This window comes from Phalacrocorax aristotelis, unplaced genomic scaffold (genome assembly GCF_949628215.1).
Source record: "Phalacrocorax aristotelis unplaced genomic scaffold, bGulAri2.1 scaffold_89, whole genome shotgun sequence".
Taxonomy (NCBI): domain Eukaryota; kingdom Metazoa; phylum Chordata; class Aves; order Suliformes; family Phalacrocoracidae; genus Phalacrocorax; species Phalacrocorax aristotelis.
This window is the reverse complement of record NW_027441306.1, coordinates 83,630-97,819: the sequence shown is the minus strand read 5'-3', so window position 1 is coordinate 97,819 and position 14,190 is coordinate 83,630. Positions and strand designations below refer to the sequence as shown.

Here is a 14,190-nt window from a genome sequence, read left to right as displayed (position 1 = left end):
TTTTTGTAATAGCCCCCCTGAATTTTCAGGCATTTTGGGGCTGTAACCCCCCTTTTTGGGGGGGAACCCCTACATGACGCCCCCACTCACCTGTTCCTCTGACGCATTATCAGCTCCCCCAGTGACACCGGGGCACCCCACGTGACATCGTCACACCCCCCCCAGGACTCCCCCAATTTTATTCACCCCCAAGAAGGGCACTAAACAAGGGAACCTGCTCCAACCTGCAGCTCATTACTTTAATAGTGCCATTTACAAAGGTACACGCACACCCCTCCCACACCCCCCAGAAAAGGGGGAGCTCTGCTAAAATCTAAAAGGTGGGGCAGCCCCCCCAAACAGCTGCAGCCCCCCCAGCCCCTGTCCGCAGGCTGGCGCCTGCCCCACGGCAGAGCAGGAGCGTGCCAGAGGACGGTGTCACGTCTCTCTCGGGCTCCGCTCGGACATGTTCCCGCACTGGGACGGGCTCCCCGGGGTGACAAACAGCCCCGGTCCCTGGGGGCCCCGACTCTCCCCACCGGGCAGCCCTCGCGGCCGCACCTGCGGGGCACCCGCTGGAGACAGAGCCAGGAGCCTCCAGGCCGAGGGATGGCCCCTTACCTTCACCACGCTTAACGACCGGCAGGCATCTCTTGAGCATCACGAGACACTTAGACGACATCTGAAAAACAGAAATCCCAAACTATATTTCAGCACGTTAAGAAAATAGCACAGAAGAAAATGGAGGAGCTCAGTCAGCATAAGGGGTAGGAAGGAAATTGAGCCGCAGCAAGATTCCAGGCAAACGGGTCACGTCAAAACACAACACATCCTTTAAAAGCTAGAGTGATTGGAACGCTTGAAAACGGTATTAAGACTAACCGATACCATTTTGAACAGATCCTTCGCGTAACACTGAACGCTCTGGCTGGTGCTGGAAAAGGTCTCATCCCTTCCTTACGGCACCGCTGCGGGGAGATAACCCCGTGAGGCTGCGGGGCAAAGTTGTACCGGAACCGGAACCTCCGCTTACAGACCCACCGCAGCAGCTACAGCCCTCGCCCTGCCGCCGCACGTCTTGCTGCCTGGCTCCACGAAGCCTGAAGTGAAGCGTGTCAAACTTGAAAGAGTAACGTAAAAAATTAAGAATAAATCTCAGTAATTCACTTTGTGCTGAGAAGGCGGGCGCGTGTTTACGCGCATCCAATATGAGCGTCTAGGCTCTAAAAGCTTTCCATTTTCCTTCTGCGTTCATTCAACTCGCACAGCCGTTCACGCCCGCCATAAGATTATCTATCTCCAAAATACACAGCAGCAACGTGACTGGGGGGTTTTGGCGTGTTACGGAGTCGGGAGGGACGTCCGCCCGGCTGCCCCGCCCAAGAGGTGCTGCTGAACTGCCAGGGAAACGCGCGTCGAAAGCGAGACTGAAATAAAGTACTTAAGAGCGCTCCCTCAAAATACCGGCAGGAAACACCCCCCCACAACATTCAGTCGCCCCTCATTAAATATTTACAACAAATACCTACCTGCTTAAGTACACCTAACAAATCGTACCCTACATCTGCTTGGCAGTTACAGCTGAAAGAGCGCAAGTCACGTCGTAAATCAGACGATGTTAGCTTTTTTTTAAACTTTCATTTATGACAGAAGAATCGGTGAGTGAAGAGATCCCCGATACAGTTTTACTTTTTTGGGGGGGGGAAAAAAATAATACCACAACAAAAAACCACACAAATCAAATCCCCAGTGTTGCAATACACGGGGCTACCAAGAAGGACCGGCAGACCTGCTAATGCGTTCGGCTGTACCGAAGCATGCAGGCGAACCGCATTTTATGGTATCTCGACTGTTACAACTGAGAACCCAAGCACTACCAATGCCATCAACCTTTGGAGTATGTGCTGTGCTTGGATCTCCGCAAGGACCATGGATTTTTTTGTCTTTAAAAAAAAGCAATACTTTGCAAGTCTTGTGCTGATGAGTTCTGCTGACAAAGACACTGTCTCTAAGATGCACTCTGATGGCAAGTTCATAGAATGCAACCTCACTGAATAAGAAATCTCAATTTTTCAAAATCTCTTCCTAACAAAAGTCACACTGTGGGGCTTTCAGATGGGTCAGATTATGAATCCTTTCACAACAAGAAACACACCAGCTAACCAGGATATTCTTGCAGTGGCCAGGTGCCTCTTCATCATGTAAAAAAGGAAAAAACCCAGAGCCAGCAATAAGTATCACACAGGTCAACACAGATCTCTTCCAGAGCACCCCCCTCATCAAAACGAACATGCCCATCGGCTCACCTGCTCTGCACAGATTCCAGCATCACACCCCGCTTCCGTCATCGCTTGTGGCACCAAACGTATCAACACACAGTAAACTACCGTTACGCTCGTGAGAAATCACCGCCCCGTGACTTCCTCATTACTACCCAGCTCACTTCTAATGCTCATACGCCGTTCCAAAGACGGCCCACGTGTTACCTACAAAACTGAAGAGCTCGACGACAGACCACAGCATTCTCTGGTCTTAGATGCTGGCCGCTGCCCCACCTTCTCAGACCTCTCATAGGCGTGCGGCAGCAGCACTCCGAGCCTGCCAGCGGCACCTGCAAAAAGCCAAGCGAAAAGGCACCTCCTGAGATGCTGCCCGATGCCACAGCCTGCCCGCACCGATCCCCGTCTCGCACCCCTTTCCCTCGACAGCCTCCCACCCGGCCTACGTCACTTGCAGCTGAACACGGCACCTCGCCCGCCGTCCGTAACACCCAAACGACACGCGTTGCTTATAACTTCACCAGCAACACAACACCTCAGAAAAGAGCTGCTACTTCAGCCCACCAATCACCACTCGCCTTGCTCGACTTGCCTCCTTTGCTCATTGCTACGCTACTTCAAAACCAAAACAAAAGACAAACGCAAGGAGCAATGGAGTCACAGAGGCATCGGTCACATCTTCCCTCTATATACACCACGCACCGACTCACCCGCTTACATCGGTCCCCTCAGTTCCCCTCCGTCGCCCTGCACGACTCGTCCCTCGGCATCTCCAAAACCAATACCAAACAAGTCGCCTGGTTGCACAGCAGTACCTTAACTGTTCCTGAACACCGACTATAACCTGCCATTAAAAACAAACATATGACATCAAACATGAAGCCCTACGCACGTACAAGCTTGAACGCCCTGCAGAGGTAATCTGCTCAGCTGAACTCTAGCTGCCTCTCCCAGATAGCCACGGTCACGGCCTCCGAGCCCACAAAACGTCACGGTGATTACGGTCCTTGCCTGCTGAGGAGGGCCACTCCATCCGAGATGACGGTACCACCTTTCCCCCAACAGCCTTAGCATAGCAACAGATGAACCCTAAGCTCTCATTGCTGTGCCACCTACCCGACTCTACACGGCCAGCAAGGCGGCTCCGAGCCAAACTCACAAAACGCACACACCAACGCTATGAGAAACACTACAAACTGCGCGCCTCCGAGACGAGAGAACGCTCTCGGCAAACACAGAGACAACTGGACGGAAGAGCTCGTCCAGCAACAAGACCTGCAGAACCCTGACAGTGGTGCAAGGAGGCCCTAACGAGATCCAAAATGATTAGAAGAGCGTCAGGGCCCGTGACAAGAAGTTCCTCTCAAAACTGAGAGGGAGGAGGCACAAGAAGCCCAGCTACAAGACCTAAGAACGTAAGGATGCAGGGAAGAAATCACGCTCCCTGAAAACAGACAGCGACAGAGCAGAGCTGTTCACGCATCTGGGAACGACGCCGCAGACGACAACTGCCCAGAAACTCCTCAAACATCAGAGCGATCCACGCTTTAAACTGTAACGCAAAAAGAAGCACCCGATGGGCGCCGGCCCCACAATTAGAACCTTGCCAGCCCCTAGGGATAGCGCTGTGCTCCTGAGAGCAAAGAGAACAAAGTCACCAGCCCCATGCGCCCCCTCACTGCGACCCAGCTCGCCTGAAATGCTCCTCAAATAGCCTTCGGTCGCATCTTCCCTTTAATCCCGCACACGGACCCGCTGCCTTAGTGTGCTCTACTCAGCTCTGCTCCATCACCCTGCACAGCTCCATCTTCATCCTCTGCAAGAACAGCATGATAGAACAAGTCACCTGGACGCACAGCAACAGCTTAACCATTCCACAGGTCTTGCTTCCACGTAGGAATACCATCTAGAGCCCAACTACTGCATGCCATTAAAGGAAATACCTTCAATCAAATGTTAAGCCCCACGCACGTACAAGCTTGAACAGCTGAGAGGTGCCCTCTGCTCAGCTAGCACTCTAGCTGCCTCTCCCAGGCAGCTACGGTCATCCCCTCAGCACCCACAAAACACCCCGGAAATTACCATCCTCGCCCGCTGCCAACGGCCACTCGCTCCGACGAGGGTTGTACGGGCGTTGCCAAAACAGTCTATGCATATTAACATTAACCATATACTCTTATTGCTATTCTTTCCTCCGCTCTACCATTGCTACACCCCCAGGCGGAGCAGCTCTGACACAGGCATCGACGTGCATGGACCGACACCGCTCACAAATACTACAAGCGACGCGATCGAGGCACCTAAGAAAACTCTCACCGAGACGACGGACTTCCGGCCCAGAGATGCCACCGGGCGAGAAGATCTATACGGCAGCGAGGAAGAAGCTATAGCATCCGCAGAGAAGTCACGTACCATCATCACCTGCGATGAAACCATATACCCACAACTAGGACGATGCACGAGCGACAAGCCACTCTTAAAGACCTCAGAACGTACAGGTGCAGGGAACAGGTCCCAGAAAAGGGCCCTGCGTATTCAGACTGCTCTTCAGCAGCAGTACTGAGGCCGCCTTAATCACCGCCGCAAAAAGATGACCTTCTATAAAGGTCTAATATTTCAGACACAAGACAAATCTATGCAGTAGACTTAAAATGCGAGAAAGGAAGCTCTCGGTTACCATTATGCCGATGAGCCAGGGCTTGCAAAACCCTCAATATTGCTACCTAGGTGCCTGCTCAGCACGGAGAACAACAGACACATCGAGACCCAAGTACAGTAAGGAACAGACTACAAAATCCACACAACAGCACAAGCACAGGCAGGAACTCCCCCTGCCTGGCAGATGCTTCTGTTTTGCAGAAAGGACACCACAACCTCTCTCGGCCCAAACGTGTCCGGTCTCTGAACGGTACCCTCCACTGATTTTACAACCCTTGCCTGCCCCACCTGCGCTTCCCCCAACCGACCGGCCACCTGCACAAAGACAGCATCGGCCCCTCAGCTTCCCTTCCAAATCCGGGGGCTCAAAAGCCATCCTTTAAGAAGGCCACACAGGCTATGTAGGATGGGGCTGTGGTCACACGGATACTCTTCATCTCCAAATGTGCGGTGCCATCACTCAGCGTCACACCACTCAACGCCGGCCACTTCCGCAACAACAGCCTCCTCGGAAGCGCCGTGAACTTCCGCTCCCCCACGCTCTAATGAGGCTGGATGTCGTGGCCGCCGCCACCTACGGTGCCTACAGAACCAGAGAGACAAGGTGACCGCTGCGCCTGGAAGCGGCCGCCCGCTCACAAACAACTCCACACCTCAAAAATAACAGCTGCTACGGTTTCCTGTTCATCGCTCACCTTGCCCGACGAGCTCGGGGCAGACATCCCGCTTTGCATATAGTTTTGTGAGTCCCTTCATTAACTAGTCACATAGGTGCTCGCACTGCACGACCCCTCCGTTGTCACGTGCTGACCTACCTTCTCACGATGCTCTGTTCGCCCCCTCCCTCCCGTGTCCGGCTCCCTGCCATGCATCTCCACCAACAGCCACATTCCAGACTCATCCTTTCCCCTACCGTGCCAACACGGCTCCGCTCACCTCCCAGTCCGTGCCTCCCGGGTCAGTGGCCGCGTCAGGCGCCTGCTCACGTACTCGGTCCGTCCCCGATGGCTGGGGAACCGTCACCTTCAATGCTGGGCCCACTTCTGGGGAAATACGGAGAGGCACACAGATATTAGACACTGCTTTCCAAAAGCAAGAGCTCACCACGCAAAACAAACAAATCCTTTTGACTGACTTGTTCGGCAACACAGAGACCCCAAAGGCAGAAATCCCAGACGAGTGACCTCACAGCCCGCCCCGTCACAGCACACGACGCCATCTGCTCGCCTTTGCCGTCACGCCTCGCTCGACTGTCCTGCTTAACCCTCGACCTGTTACTTAAACTGCAAGAAAAAGTCAAACCACGCAACACACAAAAATCACAGTTCGTGTCAGATGACTCAAGCACAGGCGGACACCGATAGGGCAAATGCCAAAAGCAATACAGGAAGCAAACAGGCGTGGCTGGTGTAGCGACACACTCTCCTTTTGTAGGTAACTCACTCCTGAGCGACTCCATGAACAGCCGCGTGGAGAACCTCTCGGCAGACAGCACGCTCGAGTGGCCGCGCTGACACATACGGGGAAGGAGACTGGGCTACCGGAGGCTGCTTGCACACAGAACACGACCATTAGCTAACACTTAAACACCCCTTTCCCAACCATTCCCCGGTACCAAGACTTCAAAAACCCCTCCTCTCCTCCTGAACTGTCAGGGAAGGAACCTCACTCCTTCCCGACAGCTCCTGCCCTGTATTTGCACCCCTAAAGCCCCTCTGTCAGCCGCTCCTCGGGAGCTGCCCTTCCCACCTCTGCCCCGCGTTCTGCGAGCACCTCCCACCTTCCGGCTTCCCGCAGACTCCGTGCTCTCTACAGGCCCACAAAATAACAGAAGCCCTGATGCTTATAATCTACAAGGGACCTGCCGCAAGCTGCAAAGGTTCTCGGGACAACGTGGTACTCTGCGGGCGATCGGGAAAGGCGACGAGCAGTCCCGTACACCGACACACACTATGCATTACGCCCCTGCTGCTTTCTGAAGGAAGGCTAGAGCTCCATATACAGACACGTACAACACGCTCACCCTAACCCCTACCGCAGCATCTCACCGTCAGTCCTATTGAGAGATAACGTCAACAACTTCCACAACACACAGGCAAAACCGGTGGAAAAAATATAAGCTTCTATCTTTGGTCAAGTCATAAAATTCCGGGAAAACAAAACAACCAAACAAAAAAACCTACCACACACACAAAAGAACAACAAACCACAAACAAAAAAACCCAGACAAAACCATAACACCCCCACAAAACCAAATAATCCAAAACAATCTATCAGACCATCTTGCTACCCCTGAACACCCAACACAAACTTACTGACCCAAGGAAAAACAAAAGCTCGTACAAGTGTACTTTCTAATATATATCTGCTGCTCAACTTTGACTGCTCCTTAATCTCTTACCTCAGCCAGAAACCTCCCCATCTCTGAATGTCAAAACACACCTACCCAAAGAGCTTAGACAGCTCAAAACCTGCAACCAACTCAAGGAACAGTACCAGAGAAGCCCAGGAGCAGAATGAGCCTCCCGAAAAAAGGCTGGGGCTCATCTACGCCAGCGGAATGGCAAAGCAGAACGAAATTTTTTAAGAACCCCTTCTCAAAAAATATCTCTGGTTATAAAGTCAATCATTTACTGTAAAACCATCAACCATTCGGAGTCACCTCAACGCTCTCTCTCGCTCAGTCCCTTAACAGAACTGGATCAGTCTCAAAGGACAAAAAACATGAAGAAACGTGGAAATACACAAGCGTATCGGGAACTGTATGAAGCAGTTAAATTAACACCTCAATAGCTGGGACAAAACTAAATTGTAAAGGACAACAAAAAAACACCCCAGGAGACGCATCGATAAAAACAGATGAAGGCTCTCTCTTCTCGCAGAAGCTCAAGGAGAGACATGAGCCAACGGTACACAGCTCTGGGGTATCGGATACCGAAAAGAAACATACTCGAGACAGAAAACAGACTGCTGTGGAGCACAAAGGTGGCTTTGGCAAAGGTTCTGCCGGGACAAGAGTCACAGTTACAGGGAACGGACAGCGGCCGGCAGGGGAAACGCCGTCGGCGTGGAGGGGCCAGCGGGGTAAATGCCGCCCTCAGCTAACGCTGCGCTATCAAGCCTTAAGCGAAAACTGCAGAGTAGTTACAGGAGACGGGCATAAGATGGATGCTGAATATCACTTGATGGTCACAAAATCTCATGGGGATGGGCACCACGTAGCCTCACGGACACCCCTTAGACCCAAACGCTTAACGAAAGACGCTTCTTGCCAAAACACAAGCTCGACGAGGAAAAGCCAAAGCTGATGCGGGGGCAACTACTAAAATCTCAGTACGTGAGCAGGCATTACTTAAGATGGTGCGGTGGTTCTGCCGGGTCCGTCCAACCTGAGCAACGGGTTCTAACGCCTGTCCAGCAGCGTCCATGATCTCTCTCACGGCCTCCCACATCAGAAACCTCCCCTGCCCAGGACCGCGTTTTGCATGTCCCACCCCTCCCCATCCCCGCAATGAAAATCAAACACAACAAATACGCACTCTACTTCATCTTCTTGGCCTCCAAAAGAAGCTTCCTTCCACTGCTGAGCGTCGACACCGACATCCTCATGCTGTTCCTCAAAAGCAGGCTGGCCCTCGGGTGCCCGTACTGCCAAAGGAAGAGAAAATGATTATGCTCTTATAATGAGCTCCATCATCCTCTCCTTCTTCAGGAAATCGAATCCCGATCACTACATACCAGAAGTTTGTGCAGGAGATGTCCGAGGCCAGCCCCGTAAATGAAGCACTCTGTGACCCTGCTTTCTCTTTTGGCCACAGCACCCGCCACCGGGGAGCCCCAAACCCCTTTGTGACTCCCTAGGAAAACCAGATACAACTAGTTCAAAACATCTGGCAGGAGAGAGATGACCGACAAACACGTATAGCCCACCTCAAACCAGCTAGAGAGCTGACTTCCTCCCCCACTAAACTCTCGTCTTCGACAAATACACCAAACAGAACAATGTTTACGCTGAACAGAACAAAACCCTTACCCCTCTGACACTCTGAAAAGGATTTGTGCACCCACAAAATATATATATTCATGCTATCGACCCACGTGCCACACTTCCTCAGGGTCAGCCCCGCAAAGACAGGAGAACACCCGATGCTCTCTCCACAGATACCCCGATACTCCGCTCCCTTCTTCGCCGCTCCTGTCACGGGAAAATGCTGGGAATAAAAAAAGGTTCAGAGAAGCAAAACAATAAACAATAGGGAGAGGGACCAGTGCAAAGGAATAGAGAGAGGAAGAGACGAACAGGAAGGACAGACAACCCCATCCTGAGCACAGCCTCTGGGAGAGGGAAAGAGGAAACAGCGACCGTCATTACCGCAGATCGACTCAGACCAAAGCCTCTCCTTCCGCAGGGGCTTCTGGACACACCGCTCCTTCCCTGCGCTACTGCCAAGGGCCCCTGCACTGAGGGGGAATCCACTGCAGGCAGAGAGAGGCGGAGAAAGGAAAAGTAGCCACAGGCTACAGGAAAGAGAGAGGGAGGACTGAAAAGACGGGGAGGCAGGGAGCCACTCAGAGCGAGACGGAGAAAGAAGGTGCGGGGGGGGTGCAAAAAAAAAATAATTTTGCAGCAGGTAAGGAAAGAGAGGGGGCCGGGGGAGAGACAGGGAGGGCCCAGGACGTATAAGAGAGGCAACGGGGCCCCACTGGCCCAGGACTCACCGCGACTCTCGCTCTCAGCGCTGCTGGCACAATTTAGCCGTTCACATGCTTCTTTCCCCTCCTCTCCTCCCTGCCTCTTCTGCAGCTCCAGACTCTAGGCCGACCTCCACCTGAAGAGAACACGGGGGTGTCTTACAGCTCTTACGAGATGAGGCTTCCTAGGCACGTAGCCTAGCTCGCTCGTGCACTACACGCCCGTACCGAACTGCGGGTTCCAACTGTGGGAAGAAGGGGGAGTCCTTGGGGGCTACGGCATTTCTCTTCCTAAGTAACCGTTACACATGACAGAGCCCTGCTTTCCCAGAAACAGCTCAACACCTGCCCGCCGAAAAGGAGGAGCGAATTAATTCCTTGCTTTGCTTCCACGCACAGCTTTTGCTTTACCTATTAAACCGTCTTGATCTCAACCCATGATTTTTCTCGCTTTTACCCTTCCAGCTCTCTCCCCCAGCCCACTGAGGGTGGAGTGAGCAAGCAGCTCCCTGGTGCAGAGTTGCCAGCTGGGGCTAAGCCACGGCACGCGCTTGTCCCGGTTTGGCAGGGAACGGACCGTCCGTCGCCTGGCTCCTGGAGCGACGGGCTGCTGGGCAGAGGGGGAGGCCACCAAAGGTGAGGAGCAGGGCACAGGACAGTAGGAGGAGAGAAGAGCAGCATCCGGCTGGACGGGGGCGGGGGGGGCGTGTGTGCGTGTAGTGAGAAGGCACGAGGCAGGGAACAGGACGGCCAGAGGAGGACAGGGAGCCTGACGGAGGTGGAGATAAAAGCAGCAGAGAGAGGGGAAGAGCAGGACACAGACCAACAAAGAAGGATGAGGAGCAGGCTGGAGACGCACAAAGAACCTGGGGCAGGCAGCACGACAGCGAGGGAGGAAAGAAGAACAGGGGCAGGAAGCTGGACCGAGCGAGATGGAGACAGACAAGATAAGCGACAAGAACAGGGCAGAAAGGGAAGAATGAAGCCACGGGGACAGGGAGCCGAGACAGCCAACGACGGAGGGAAGGGGCCGGGGAGGGAACACCACAAAACAAACCACGGGGCTACGTGGTACAGAGCATGAGAAGGCAGAGAATTAACAATTAGGGACAGGGAGCCAGAAAAACAACAAAAAAAACACCAAAACAAAGGGAGATGGAGAGCAAAAGGAATCGCAATGCGTACAGAGAGAAGAGAGAAACAATTCTAAAAGAGGGTCACGGGGAAGCCAGAGACAGCAAGATGGAGAAAGGACAGAAGCTACAGGCTACAGGGCAGAGAGGGAAGAATTAATGAATAGACGCAGAGAGCTGGGCAGAAAGAGGTGGAGAAAGGCTGAAGATCACACGGCCAACAGGGAAGAGAGAAGAGAGGGAGGAATTTTAAAAACAGGGGCAAGAAGCCAGAGAGAGGGAGAGAGAGGCAACAATAAATGGGGACAAGCCACAGGGCAGCGAGGAGGGAATCGATGAATAAGAACAGCAGACCAAAGAGAACACAACGTAGAATGGAAAAAAGGAACAGCGGCCCAACAGGGAAGGAGGAATTAAAGATCAGGCACTGGGAGGCAGACAGAGACACATGAAGAAACAAGTGGGAAAAAAAAAAACAAAACCAACAACGGCAACGGGCTACAAAGACAGACAGAGAGGGAAGAAATAAAACATCGCAGCAAGGAGCTGGACAGAGAGAGATGAGGACAAACAAATAGCACGGGTCTACGTGACAGAGAACGTGGAATTAGAACACAGAGAGAGGGAGCCGGACAGAGAGAGAGGCCGAGAGAAAAACCTAGACGGGCTACAGCGGGCAGAGGCAGGGATTAAAACCTAGGGACAGGGAGCTGGACAGAGAGAGACGGAGGTCACAGGGAACAGCGGTGGCTGCAGGAAGAACAGGAATCCACAAATAGGGAAAGGGAGCTCGACAGAGAAGAACTCAGAAAGGCAAGAACAGTAGCAGGGTGCAGAGCAGAGCAGACGAATGAAAAAGCGCGGGGGGAGCGTTGAGGCAGACAGAGAGAGATTAAGAAAAAAGTCACGGGCTACGTGGCAAAGCAGGAGGAATTCAGAAACGGGGATGGCAACCAAGGGAGAGTGAGCTGGTGAAGGACAACGGGCATTCCAAGTGAGGGACGGGGAGCTGGGAAAAGCGAGGCAGAGAAAAACAGAATCACAGAGAGAATCACACAAAGCCAAAAAAGAAGAAACTGAACAACAGGAACAGGTGTAACCAAAGCGATGAAATCAACCAACCAGAGACGGTGTTCCATTACGGGAACGTGGAGCGTACGAATCGGTGTGTCTGTCGATCTGCATTTTAGTCCCTAGGCGATCGTTAACGTCAGCAGAACAACAGACAACGTGCTTCTGTCAGAAAAGGACGACAAAACGCGGTTTCGTGGAGCGGACTGAGAGAACTAGCCAAGACCGCCAAGATTAACAGCCAAGAAGGTAAAAGGCAATTCCGGCAGGGGGAGATCGCGACCACCGACTCACGGACCACCACCGAGCCTGCGCAGCGATTTACATACGGAACGAGCAAGTTTGTACCGATCAGCAGACAGGACAATAATGAATACGTATGAATACGTAAAATTTTGATCTACAAATTGAACGGGAAAGGTGCGTGAGGTACGCACGCCAGGAGGAGCGATCCCCCGTGCATCCGGCGCCGTGAATAAAGAATGCCTGCTCTTTAATACTAAATTGGTCTTGAGGAGTTGTTTCCGATTTTACCGCGTTTTTCGGTAACACAGGGAGTCAGACCGAGAGAGCCAGAGAAAGACAAAAATACCGACAGGCTACAGGACAGAGCAGGAGGAGTAAAAAAATAAAAACGGAGCCAGAGCCAGGCAGAGAGAGGCGGAGAAAGAACAAGTAGCCACAGGCTACAGGACAGAGAGAGGGAGGACTGAAAAGACGGGGAGGCAGGGAGCCACTCAGAGCGAGACGGAGAAAGAAGGTGCGGGGGGGGGGGCGCAAAAAAAAATAATTTTGCAGCAGGTAAGGAAAGAGAGGGGGCCGGGGGAGAGACAGGGAGGGCCCAGGACGTACAAGAGAGGCAACGGGGCCCCACTGGCCCAGGACTCACCGCGACTCTCGCTCTCAGCGCTGCTGGCACAATTTAGCCGTTCACATGCTTCTTTCCCCTCCTCTCCTCCCTGCCTCTTCTGCAGCTCCAGACTCTAGGCCGACCTCCACCTGAAGAGAACACGGGGGTGTCTTACAGCTCTTACGAGATGAGGCTTCCTCGGCACGTAGCCTAGCTCGCTCGTGCCCTACACACCCGTACCGAACTGCGGGTTCCAACTGTGGGAAGAAGGGGGAGTCCTTGGGGGCTACGGCATTTCTCTTCCTAACTAACCGTTACACATGACAGAGCCCTGCTTTCCCAGAAACAGCTCAACACCTGCCCGCCGAAAAGGAGGAGCGAATTAATTCCTTGCTTTGCTTCCACGCACAGCTTTTGCTTTACCTATTAAACCGTCTTGATCTCAACCCATGATTTTTCTCACTTTTACCCTTCCAGCTCTCTCCCCCAGCCCACTGAGGGTGGAGCGAGCAAGCAGCTCCCTGGTGCAGAATAGCCAGCTGGGGCTAAGCCACGGCACGCGCTTGTCCCGGTTTGGCAGGGAACGGACCGTCCGTCGCCTGGCTCCTGGAGCGACGGGCTGCTGGGCAGAGGGGGAGGCCACCAAAGGTGAGGAGCAGGGCACAGGACAGTAGGAGGAGAGAAGAGCAGCATCCGGCTGGACGGGGGCGGGGGGGGCGTGTGTGCGTGTAGTGAGAAGGCACGAGGCAGGGAACAGGACGGCCAGAGGAGGACAGGGAGCCTGACGGAGGTGGAGATAAAAGCAGCAGAGAGAGGGGAAGAGCAGGACACAGACCAACAAAGAAGGATGAGGAGCAGGCTGGAGACGCACAAAGAACCTGGGGCAGGCAGCACGACAGCGAGGGAGGAAAGAAGAACAGGGGCAGGAAGCTGGACCGAGCGAGATGGAGACAGACAAGATAAGCGACAAGAACAGGGCAGAAAGGGAAGAATGAAGCCACGGGGACAGGGAGCCGAGACGGCCAACGACGGAGGGAAGGGGCCGGGGAGGGAACACCACAAAACAAACCATGGGGCTACGTGGTACAGAGCATGAGAAGGCAGAGAATTAACAATTAGGGACAGGGAGCCAGAAAAACAACAAAAAAAACACCAAAACAAAGGGAGATGGAGAGCAAAAGGAATCGCAATGCGTACAGAGAGAAGAGAGAAACAATTCTAAAAGAGGGTCACGGGGAAGCCAGAGACAGCAAGATGGAGAAAGGACAGAAGCTACAGGCTACAGGGCAGAGAGGGAAGAATTAATGAATAGACGCAGAGAGCTGGGCAGAAAGAGGTGGAGAAAGGCTGAAGATCACACGGCCAACAGGGAAGAGAGAAGAGAGGGAGGAATTTTAAAAACAGGGGCAAGAAGCCAGAGAGAGGGAGAGAGAGGCAACAATAAATGGGGACAAGCCACAGGGCAGCGAGGAGGGAATCGATGAATAAGAACAGCAGACCAAAGAGAACACAACGTAGAATGGAAAAA

At 53.2% G+C, this 14,190-nt stretch overlaps 1 long non-coding RNA gene across 2 annotated transcripts in view; it reads right to left on the bottom strand.

Annotated features, from left to right (window-relative positions):
- Positions 1 to 225: 225 nt before the first annotated feature.
- The window catches only part of LOC142051331 (uncharacterized), a 93,778-nt gene continuing 79,813 nt past the window's right edge, over positions 226 to 14,190 (bottom strand). Inside the window, exons 3-7 of one of the 2 annotated variants that reach the window (XR_012658414.1) lie at positions 8,950 to 9,111; positions 8,655 to 8,773; positions 8,456 to 8,564; positions 5,853 to 5,959; positions 226 to 661 (exon numbers count right to left, since the gene is read on the bottom strand). This is a non-coding gene — a long non-coding RNA (uncharacterized LOC142051331). Of the gene's footprint in view, positions 662 to 5,092; positions 5,960 to 8,268; positions 8,565 to 8,654; positions 9,267 to 14,190 lie in introns of those variants that run through there. The other variant, XR_012658413.1, reaches the window with a different exon arrangement.